The following is an 11,637-nucleotide window of genomic DNA, read 5'->3' on the forward strand; positions in this document are numbered from 1 at the left end:
TGGTGTAGTGGTGGCAGGGTGGGTGAAGGAGCTGTGCAGAGACTGGGGGCTGCAATCTGCAAAGGGAAGAAGGAATCCCCAGGTATCTGGAGATGCGGACTGCCTCTGAGGGGGGAGTTGTGTCATCTGTGGAGAAGGCTGCTCTGTGGCTGAGAGACCCCTTCCCACTCACAGCAGAAGGTGCTGTCTGATCTCTTCCATTCCATCAGTAGCAGGAAGAATGGAAAATTGGACTTGCCAGACAGGCTCACCCCTCAAGCCTAGTCCTGCACGCTCACCTTGCATTCTCCGGTAGGAGGAATGGATCAGTCCTAACTCCTCATCCCTGGGACAACAAGGTCAGCTTTGCCTAAGCAGCTAAGAAATGTCAAGTGGCTTTGTTTGATTCAGTTTGCCCTTTGCCCAGGGCAGGCCTTTGACTACCTCTGCTTAACTAATCCTCTTTACAATAATCAGAGCTAAAGGAGCTCTTGGTCTTCAAGAGGGAGAATTGAGAAAGGCTTCACTATACAACAGCAGGCAAATTTGCTTTGCCTCCATGTGGGATTGCCCAATTAATCTCTTAAACACACTGGTTTTGTAATGTTTCTTGACTGCTCATACTTTTGAATAACATTAGCTTAAAGATCATTTCCTCCCAACCCTAACCAACCTGCCTCTAGGGCAAAGCATGTCGTCTTTGTAACAGAACACGGTGGCACTTTGCTGATGTCTGAGGATAGGAAAAAGAGAAAATATTGATTCAGCTGAACTTCATGGTTCCCACAGAAAATTGCAGTCCAAGTGGATTTTGAAGATGCTTATCCACGTCCTTCCAGTTATTGATTAGGTCAGGGCCATTTTCTGTGTGTATTCCTCTGTATGGCCATGGCCAGCAGGTCTCCAACTTTTAGGGAGGGGTATTATGTCTATGCAATGGATCTTCTCTGGCCCTACATGGGAGAGCAGGCCTTCTGGAAGTGTTAGCTAGTGCATTGCTCGTGGCATTGTCTGCTCGGTCTGTGGCTGTCCAGGCGGCCAAGGATGTCTGTACTTGCAGGTATCCCCAACTCCGCATGCATGGGTCAAACCATGCTGGCGTATCTGTTGCCAGTGGGGAAATCCCAGGCAGAAATCTCTAAGTCCTGCCCCAGTTGAATTAGACCAGGTATGAACATGCAAACCTCGAAGCTGTAAGGACCACAGGAAGCTTGGGGTTGTCTTTAGATCTCATTTGCATGGCTCTGTTGAAAATGGAAACAGAAACAGCTCCAAGGAAGTGAACATCTTTAATCTCAAGGAATCTTAAGTTGTGAGATGAAGCCCTTTCTGTAAGTGCAGCAGCTTGTGAGATCTGTGCTGATCAAGCTGCAGATGTTGTAGTGCTATGCCAGTCTTCACAATTAGGAATCCCTTCTAGTTTTTATACTTTTAAGCCTTTTCCATTCTCCTTCAGTAGTGTCCCAGCTCTTCCTCACAACTGATATTAAACTTGCCGGTCTATTGTTTCCGGCTTTGTCTTCTGACCCTTTGTTCTTTGCCTGCCCTGGCTCGGTTCAGCTGAATCGATTTCTTTTTTTGTTTTGTTTTCATTTTGTTTTCACTTCTTTTGTCTCCAAGGTGCCCTGTGCTTGCCTTCTCGCTCCTTCTGCATTGCTATAGCTGCCGTTCTGAGGAGCCAGCATTCATGTGTGACTAGGACCTGGCGGCTGGAAACTTTTCTTTGACACAGGGGCACCTGGGTGAAATTCTTCCTCTGCCCTTGCCCAGACTGCTCACGCGCTCTGTGTGCCTGCTGAGAGGTATTGTGTACATGTTTATAGGAGGCATGTTGTCTTGACTTCTGCAGTTCACAGAGAAAAGGGCGTAAAACTTGTTTGGAGAGTAAAAAGAAAGAACTTGAGATGAAAGCAGGTTCCTGCCCCAGACAATAGCCCTTTAGTGGTTGTCTTTGATTTTTCAATGCAGTCCTGCTTCTCTGGACTCTGAGGATGAAGAAGAGTCGTAATGGGACACATGCCCCAGCCAAAAGGGGACACAATTTCTTTGCCGGTTTTGATTAATTTTCCATGAGAAGAAATGTAGGCACAAACTGCTTTGCTGGGACCCTAATGCTTGAGCAAATTTCTATTAAACACTTCACAGACAGGAAGTGTGGATTTAGGGTGGTTTAGAATAGTGGCACGCAGCTCTTTAAAAAGTCACTCTGCCCTGGAAAGTTGGTTCCTTAGTGACAGATGTGGCCTCTAAGTGACACTTCCAGATGTGCCCTATAGTGTTAGTTCAAGTTGCTGTCCTGGTCCCAGGCAGTGATGAGCTGCTCTCCTAGGGCAGTGTATAAAATTTTTGTTTCATTCCAGAATACATCAAGCTAAGTGGTCATTGTTATCCCTGTACTGGCGGTGCAGGGAGCGGGCTGGGGGAAGCTTGCAGAGTCTGGACCCATAAGGTGTGTAGGGGGGTTGTCATGGAGGTTTCTGCTGGCACCACGTCTGGTTTTCTCTCTTGGCAGCGCGCGGTCTTTCTGCAGACCTTGTGTCTGGTGAGCAGCAGACAGATAGCGTCTTTTGCCAGTCAGATTGCTCTGGGAAGGGGCAGTTGGAAGTTTAATTTCCCCCTGCTCTTGGCTCCCAGGCTCAGGGAGGGGGTTTTTCTCCTCGGGGCTTTGGATTTATTTTTGCTTGCTGTCCTGGAACCTGCCTGTGTCCTTGCATGGGTGGTGGGATCCTGTATCATTTGTTCTATTCTTCTGTTCTTTTAATTACTTATTAGCAGTAGTATTGTTAGTAACTCTGTAAGTTTCATTTATATAATTAAATAGTTCTTATGTCAACTTTTTATGAGCCTCCCGTGTTTTTTTTTCCTGACCCTTCCTCACTGGGATTTGGGAGGGGTGGAGTGGTGGAGTGACTGGTGGTGCTTAATTGCCCAAAATGGCTAAACCACGACAAGGGCCAATTATTCTTACGTGTTCAGCAAATCAGATCCCTGGTATCTATGCTCTGACTTGGAGGTTACAGCTTTAGTCTTTTCTACTTAAATGTGGAAGTTAATTGGAGAAGGATGAAAAATAATTCATTAGCATTTTTTTAATGCCACAGGTTTTCAAAGAGAATGCTTTATCTGAAATTTCACAGAAGCTCACTTTTATTTTTCTCTTACTTTTGTTTTCTATCTTTTTATCTTGTCTCCCCACTTTTTTGTCACTTTATTACTGAAGGAAAAAATCATGGGGAGGAGAAGAAAGAAGCAAAGGTAAAAACCTTTCAGTGTTCTGTTTAAAAAGGAAATATTTTTAGGTTGTCTTATGACAAAGTTTCTTCAAAATTTTCAAATTTTACGTAAAAATTTTCATCCAGTGGTATAGTGTGTAGGCAACATACTACAGAGCTGGACCCTGGACGTTATGGTCAAGCATAAGCCAGGTCTTTGGGTTACTACAGAACAGATGTGGCACAGCCAATGACCACAGGGCAAGTTCTTGTTCACCAGGGCCTCCATCTAGCTGTTTGGAGCTGTTTCTTGTACCATTTTGATCACATGATGATCATATCTTTCAGATTTCAGTTTTCACGGTTATTAAATTTCTACTGCCATAGTGGCTTTTCTATGGCACTAATCACTGTTGTGGCCAATCCCCTAACAAACACCAGTGCTTGGTGTCGTAACAGCAAAGTGAGAAGAGGAGGTTGGCTAATTCCTTGGTACAAGAGAGGCCATTCAGCCTCGCCAAGCTTTAACCATCGTCTGTTGCAGTATCAAGAGTGGAGCTGAAAAATGCTGTGACTCAGCCTTGTTCCAGCTACCATCTTTTCAGAATTAGGTCTGTCTCTGATTCCTCCCCAGGTGCAAGGAACAGCAAGGTGTACTGTCCTGGGTCAGAACTAGAGAAGCTGTAGAACTGAACCCCCAATTCCCTGCAGGCAGGTTGCCTGCCCTACACTGCAGACAGCAGCTGGGAAGTGACTTCTGCCATGCTCAGCTTACAGACCCCTCTACTGCCTTTGAAAAAAACCCTTACTTTTGCAGTGTGAATGTCAGTCTGGGGTCCGAGTTTGTTCAACGTGTTCCATGGCACCTCTCCCTTCTGATGTCTGCATCTTTCATGGAGTAAAAGAGGCTGTTTATTAAAGTCAATTTTACCTTTAAGATGTTAAAATTCAAGGTAGAAAGTTAAACAGTCTTTGCTCTGGTTACATATCAGCTCTGGTTTTCTTCTTCCTGGCAATGTTCCTAATGACCAAGGGTATGAGAGAAATAGCACCTTGATATTAGCTTATGTGGTCACAGTGCTGCCAGAGTTTAAACCCATTGCTGCAAAGTGCTTGGGAAGAGCTGCTGTCTGAGGGCTTGCTAGCACTTGAGAGCTCATTTGCATCTGAGGCAGGCTGTGAATGTAGAGTGCAGTAGTCTATTTCTTGAGCAATTCTTATTCTGGAACAAGAGCATCTTATTCCTTCTTAGTTTAATATGCTTCAGAGTAGATTCTGCAATAAGACTGTCTCCAAACAGAATTCTTTAGGAAATGGTGTTTTTAATTCTTCCTAAAACAGCAACAACAAAACCCCTCAATGCTTAGAGGAGCCCTGAAAGTTATATCCTGTGAACTTGCTCCCTTGTGCTCTTCAAATTGAAACAGGTACTTAATACCCTCCTGGAGAATTTTACCTCTTCACAGGCAGAGATGTCAGTTGTTTGTGGTGGCCCTTCTCATGTGAGGATAGTTTACTCTCTGAATATTCCCTCTTCATTGCTATTTACCATCACCTTTCGGATCTGCAGCTTGGCTCCATTTTCATAGCAAGATTTTCTGTGGAGGGGAGGTGGGGGCTTAAAACATATTCCGCAGCCAGAAGCACATCTGTACTGACAGGGAGTGTCCCTAATTTATTACTGTGGAGCCTATTCTTGCCTGGATGTCATGCGGTGTAAATAAACACAGACCTGTTTCCACTGGTGAGGGGCAGAGCAGAGCTTTGGCAGTTTTTTTCTTCATGTAGACACGTGATCATTTTTGGGTTTTGTTTTTTAAGACAAAAAATAAAACACAGGAAAGGAAGTTCTTTTTCTGCTGGGGTCCAGTGCAAGCAGCTATCCCACCAAGTCCCCTCCAACACCACTGGAAGCAACTTGCAGACACATAACTGTCCTTTTTGATTCAAGGGGAGAAAATTCAGATGCAACCAGCATTTTCTTGGCTGTCAGATCTTCCCAGAGAACTAAGTTTTTGTTTAATAAACCGCTTCCCCCTGCGTGCCCCCAGTCTGGTCAGCTCATGAGTCACCCAGAAATAGATCAGGTGTTGCATACAGGCCCTGCTTTCATTGTCTGTCAAGACTGAAGTTTCAGACTCTGCTGTGCAAATGAACTTCTGTGTTTCATTTCAGTTTTCACTATTTGATGCTGATTTGAACTCCTCAGCCTCTACATAACTTGTATGTATCAAGGGGAAATGGATATGCATCTACTTTTGTCTCACATGCTGTTGGTTTTACTTGTGTGGTACCTTTAGATATCTTTGAGGTCCATACCCAGAGCGAGCAGAGAGCCCACAGTAGCTTCAGAGGAAAGGTAGCCACCTCTCAGGAAGAGTAAGACAGCTGTGATGCTACTCTTGCCTTTCTCATGACCAGAAGGCAACCACAGGGAAGTGTAAAGTAGCTCGTTATTGAATGAACAGGCCTCTCTCTGTTTCTGGGATCTGACGGTTGCCCATTTTAGAAGTGCAGCTTTATCAGGTGACCCCAGCACTGCCCAGTGCCTGTGGACTTTTTGCCCCGCTTTACTACAGGAGTCTTAGAACTGACTTTGCCTGAGTGGAAACAGCAAGCTGCCTTGCACCTTTTCAGTTGATTTGAATGGAAGGACAGGAAAATCCTATAAAAGTGAAGCAGTATAAACAGTTAAGTGGAAATCAATGAAGTGGCCAAAAGGTGCCGTTACATCTGGCTTAGTGTAAGTTTTCACATATCAAGAGTAACCAGAAAGCAATCACACTGCTTGTCCCCACAGGGGAAATGAGGGCAAATAGTTGTGCAGTTTTCCTATAGGGGCAGGCTGTCAACTGCCATTGTTACGATCTGTGCAACACATATATATGTGCTACCTTCGTATAGGGATGGCAAAACAGCAGCTCTAGTAGAGGTGAGCAGCTGTGGTTCAGTCCTGAGGAGCAGGACACCTCAGCTCTTCTCTTCAGCTGAGCAGGCTGTTTGTGAGCTGGAGCACAATAAAATGCAATGTGTGCTTCTCTTGAGTTCCTCTCTGCTCAGATTTCCACTTTGTTCTAAACCTTCTTGAGAGACCCAGAGTTCTAGGGCAGCACATCATCCATGGGCGTACCTACTTCCCCACGTGCTCCTGCTCTTTTCAAGTAATACGTCTTCTACTTTCATACCTGCTGTGGGTCGTGCCAAAAGCCTGTCTAGCTGAGTAGCCCACTTGCGACAGTGGCCAGTAACAACTGCCTAGAGGCTATTAAGGTCAAGGCAAATTAATAGAGATGCTCCCCCATATCCTCTTGCAACACTCTACAGCTGAAGCAAACTGGAAAGAACAGTTGTGAATGAGTGACCTTATGCAGTGCCCTTCTGGTCTCTGTCTCACACAGCTTTGTGTTCCTGCTTGGTTCATGCATATCGCTTCTGAGTCTCTGCCTGACTGAGCAACACACTTGCAGATATTGGAAACCATTTTTACAATGTGTTTAAAAATACATATTTTTCATTTCTTCCCTAGCATTATTTATGTAATGCCCTTTTTCTTTTTCACTCTGTATTAGATTTTCATATGTAAATGTATTCTCCGTCTCTCTCCAGAGAAATCTACCTTTTGCCTTCTTGGTTTATAACACATTCTTTCCTTGGGCTGATCTATCCATCTTAAGGCTTCTGTAGTTCTTATTGCTTCCACAGTTCAATGGCATAAGACTAAGAGCACAATGTAGCTGCTTGCCTGTACTTACTGAAAATGCAAAACAGCACTAGGTGACAAACCCCCAAGGGAGGTGTTAGGTAAAACTAGCCCATCCCTCCATTCCCAGTGCCCACCTTTGTTAAACTAAGCATACTGAAAACCCAAAGTTTCCTGGCACCCCATAGAAAGGCACTGCTGCCAGATTGCAAAAAGGCATTGGGAGCACTCGGAGGGCTGGTGGGACAATTGAGCTAAAGCCTTGAAAGGAGCAGCAACCTTTAGAAGTTTCCCAAGTGGAACAAAAGTCTGCTTAGTCCTCCCTGGGTCCATGAAAGAGTTTCTTTTTGTCATTTATAAAGCTCTGTTGGGAGTCTTTTGCCTGGTGCAGGCAACTTTGGAGGATTTACACTTGTGGTGCAATGTCCTTGCTGGCCATGGAAGGGTTCAGCACGTGTCCAGTTGTCATGGAGGGGAAGAGAATAGTCATCTTCCAGTCTCCAGGGACCTCAGCCTGGTCCTGGGTGGAGTAGCAATAACCTAATGATCTAGATTCTTTTTCCCTGTAAGGCCCTTATAGCTCTAAATAGAAAACTGGAGAAGGAAGTGATTTTCTGTTTCTATTTTTTCCTCTCTCTGCTAGTGCTGTGCGAGCCATTGGTGTACAGCTGAAACTCCCCTTTAGGGCCTTGGTAAAGACGGATGTTTTGTAAGTCGATAAAGATAGCAGGAAACAATGCAAGGAGTTAGTTCTGCCACGGTACATGCCTGCTTAACTCTGGTTCATGTATTCAGGATCTTTCTGCTCTTGCATTTATTTTTTCCTCCTTTACAATCAAGCCACTTTTCTGGATCGCAACCATCTTGTCTTCCACATCAGGGAGGGTGAGATCTCCTGCACGTTTTTCTTCATTTTTTAAGGTTTAAATCTTAGCTGTATTTAACATTAGTTAATTCTGTAAAAATTGAAGGCCATAATCCAGCAAATGTTTTTAGAGCTGTCTGGAGGACTTGCACTCACAGGAAGGACAGACTTTGAATAATAATCACCAAACACATCATCTTCTGAAACAACATCTTTAGAATGATTTTGATAAATCCCAAGTAATTCATTAATAAAGCGAGATCATCTGATCCCTGCAGTGTTTCTCCAGGAACCCTTTTGTTTCCTCCCAGGAGGAAAAGAGTGGAATCATCTAGGGGGTATTGGTAGGCTAATTCTGATGCAAAGAGAACTCCAAGCTCCTTACAGCATATTAGGAAAATTAAAGAAAACAAAGCCAACCAACAAGCCACCCACACAGTCTGTGCTGTGCACTGAATTTATGAACCCTTCGGGCGATCCTGCACCAGCTGCATGCTCCTGCCGATACATCCTCCTTCTGACAGCCTGACGCATTCTTTCAAGTCAATTCCACATGTCTTTGCAGTTCTACTGGAGAACTGTATGACTGCCCCCCGGGCCTGAGGGAGATTAGTTTGTAGTTAAGCAAGCTACATCAGCCATCAGGGTAACTATGTGGCTGAGGTATGGGCTCATCGTTACAGAGGTCAGGAGGCAATCTGCCCCCCTCAATCTTGTGCTTTTTACCAGACAAATCCAGCCTCATTTTTGCTCCCCTACACTGGATTAATTTTTTGAAGCTAGTGGGGATCCCAATGCTATAAGGAACAGGATAAACAGATACCATGAAGTAATGGGAGAGATTAACCCAGTGTACCACCTGCACTCACAGTGAATATCAAGTGTTGCTGGAGTGTACGAGTCCCACGTGCTCAGAGGTGCAGTGGGATGCGGTAGATGGTGCCACTAACACCCTACTGCTTCTCTGATCAAGTGTTCAAGCAGCCTGCCGCTGCCATGAACCCCCAAGTTTGAAGTGGTTGAGAGTCTAGCTTCTTTGGTTGTTCTATGTCTGTCTTCTAAAGTCTGAGAAGACCCACAATCCAAATCAATGGGACCAAAATGAGTCCTGAGGCCATAAATTGCTGGTTCCAACAAATGAGAGAAAAGGTCAAACTGTTAGATTCCTTGGGATCTCCAGTTGTTAAACAGCCAAAGTATCAGAGAAAATCTTAAGGCATGTTTGAAGACTGGTTTGTGAGATGAACATTACATAAATGTGACCTAAGTAGTCTTTTGTAATTAGACAGCTCTTGTGGTCTCATCATCTACTAAGGTCTGTTTAGTAATGTTTTTTCAGGCAGGGCTAGGTGTTAAAAAAGTAAAAGTGTCAAAGAACTTTCAAGCATGAACTAGACTTGCCCTCACAAAATGCTTAATTGTTTCCTTTTTTTGGTTGACAGTTTTACCAGTCAAAATTGAAATACCATGTTTTACCCTTCCCAGGTGATCCTGTGAGGTGCTGAGCACCACCTGTGGTCTGTGGAACAGTTTCAGTGCTCCTTGATTTTGTTTGGAAGAAAAGAGAGAGCTGAGAGAGCCTGTGTTTCTGAAGTGACCAGCTATACTGTCTCTGTTACTAAAAGGGCTTTCCAGCTTGACCTCTACATAGTTGCTTTTAGAAAATGCTTATCTTTGGGGCAGACGGGGAGTAGGGGACAGGGGGAAATGGACTGTCAGTGGCACAGATCTCTTCTAGTGGCAGCTGGGAAAGAATTGAAAAGTTTCAGAACGTGCTCAACACCTAGTAAACCCCTTTTTTTGACACTTGCCACATTTCCAAATGCAGTCAGCGCCACTGAGCTTCATGAGTTTGTTTGAAAAAATCCATCTGCTGGGATTGGCCCCAGATCTGCTAGCTTTGCTGCCCTGCAGATCTGGCCATTGCTATCTCAAGTTGAACAAACTAAAATATCAGCCTCTGGTAGCAACTTGCCAAAAATCAGCAGTGCTGGAGACCGAGATCAGGCATTCTGGCTCCTGATCCCACATCCTAGTCACTGGGAATGCCAACTTTAATTATGTTTTGCTGGCAATGTATATCTATATCTTTTCAGTACTGAATCAGGATGTTGAGCTCCAGCCCAGCACAAGCAGTCACTTATCCTCCAAAGCAGATGTGAATCTTTTTTTGAGGAAAGAGCCACAGCTTATAAAAATACATAGGAAATCCCAAACACTCATCGCTTACCAACTTCTTGCACTGAATTGATTCTACCTCTAGACTGCTGAATTGTGGCTGAGTCTATTCCAGTCATATCCGTTTCTCCACATAATCTCCCTACTTGAAACACATCTGGAGTACAATGGTCTGGAACTCTTTGGGGTTTTGAGGCAATGTCTGCATGGTCTAAATGTAGGAATCTAGCAAAAAGAGTGGGATGGTCAGTGCACATGAAAGGTAGATGCTGTAAGTGTACCTCCTTTGTGTGAATAGTTGGGGCTGTAAGAGAAGAAATATCTCCTGTATCTGTAAAACAGTGTGAGAAGGGTTTTCATAACTTTATTGGGTGTTCTGGAAAGCTGTTGAAATGTTTGGGTACCAGCACAGCCAGAATCTTATTTAATTATAAAGCTGTGATGCAGTAATACAACTGCTGCTGGCTGTCCTCAAACTATGAACTGCTGATCTGTTTAGGGAGGCCTGCCACACACCTGTGGTCCTCCAGCAGAGACTCGAGTCCCTTCAGATCATTACATGCAAAAGAATATATCTGACAAAGCAGGAGAGGTGGAGGGGAGGGTTTGGGATTGCACTCATTCAGGTCAGCGACAGACAAATCTTTCTCTCTTATGCTTGCAGAACCCAGCTGGGAGCCTCTTGACTGCATTTTACACCTCTTGCTTCCTTTACATAGATTTGTTTCAGCCACACTGAATGCTAGATTAATTATTTGTGGAAGCCTATGCTAATTTTTTAAACGTTCTTTAAATCAATTACTGTCTGTGCTTACCATGCACATTAAAACTTGAGTTAAAAATCCATAGTGCCTTGCTCTGCCATTTTAAGTACTTGTTTCTAGTCATTATCAATTCCTTTGCATGCAACCCCTACAGCAGAAGCACAATTTTCTCTGGAGCTGACATTAGCTAACATATCTTAAAACTGGGAAATTACTAATTCAAGTCAGTGAGCAATATTTTCATTTTAAGAGTAACAAATTAAATAAACTCCCTGCATTTTGCATTTGAGACCTCAGTGTTTCATCTGCTGTAATCTAATTCACCCATTCATTTCCTGCACATTCATTTTATCCCATTATTTGAGATTTCCTTTGCTTTTAATCCTGTGTTTTGAAGAGACAGGGTTACAGCAGAAAATAGAAGAGAGAGTAAACAGTAAATAAAAGAACAAATATGCCATAATATACCTTGATGTGCTCCTAATCAATCTGCTTATCAGAACTGAATCCTTAAAGTTAGGTGTGCAACTTTTCTGTCTCAAGTTGATTAAAACTTCTTTAAAAATAGGTGGAGGCATGTGTGCAATCCACTAGGGACTTAACTGTTGCCTTTTTTTTTTTTTTAACAGTAGTGGTGATGGTTGCAGATAAAACACAACTGAAATGGCTACCAGAGCCTAAAGACCTTTTGGGTCTTTAACCAACCACACTCAAGCAATGAGATCTTACTTAGCACTGAAATATGTACTTGTCTAGTTAAGAACAAACTGTTCCACAATCAAAAGGCCTGTTATTCCAGGATCAATCAATCCTCCTCTTCCTGTACACTCCAGATGAACCCTACCAAGGAATGTATTGGGTTCACCTAGTGCATCCATCCCAGTGCTGTCTCACTGGGATGCCTCAGGGAGGAACCCACAGCAGAGCAGGGGGTTGCCA

Source organism: Eurypyga helias, unplaced genomic scaffold (assembly GCF_000690775.1).
Source record: "Eurypyga helias isolate BGI_N326 unplaced genomic scaffold, ASM69077v1 scaffold4303, whole genome shotgun sequence".
Lineage (NCBI taxonomy): Eukaryota > Metazoa > Chordata > Aves > Eurypygiformes > Eurypygidae > Eurypyga > Eurypyga helias.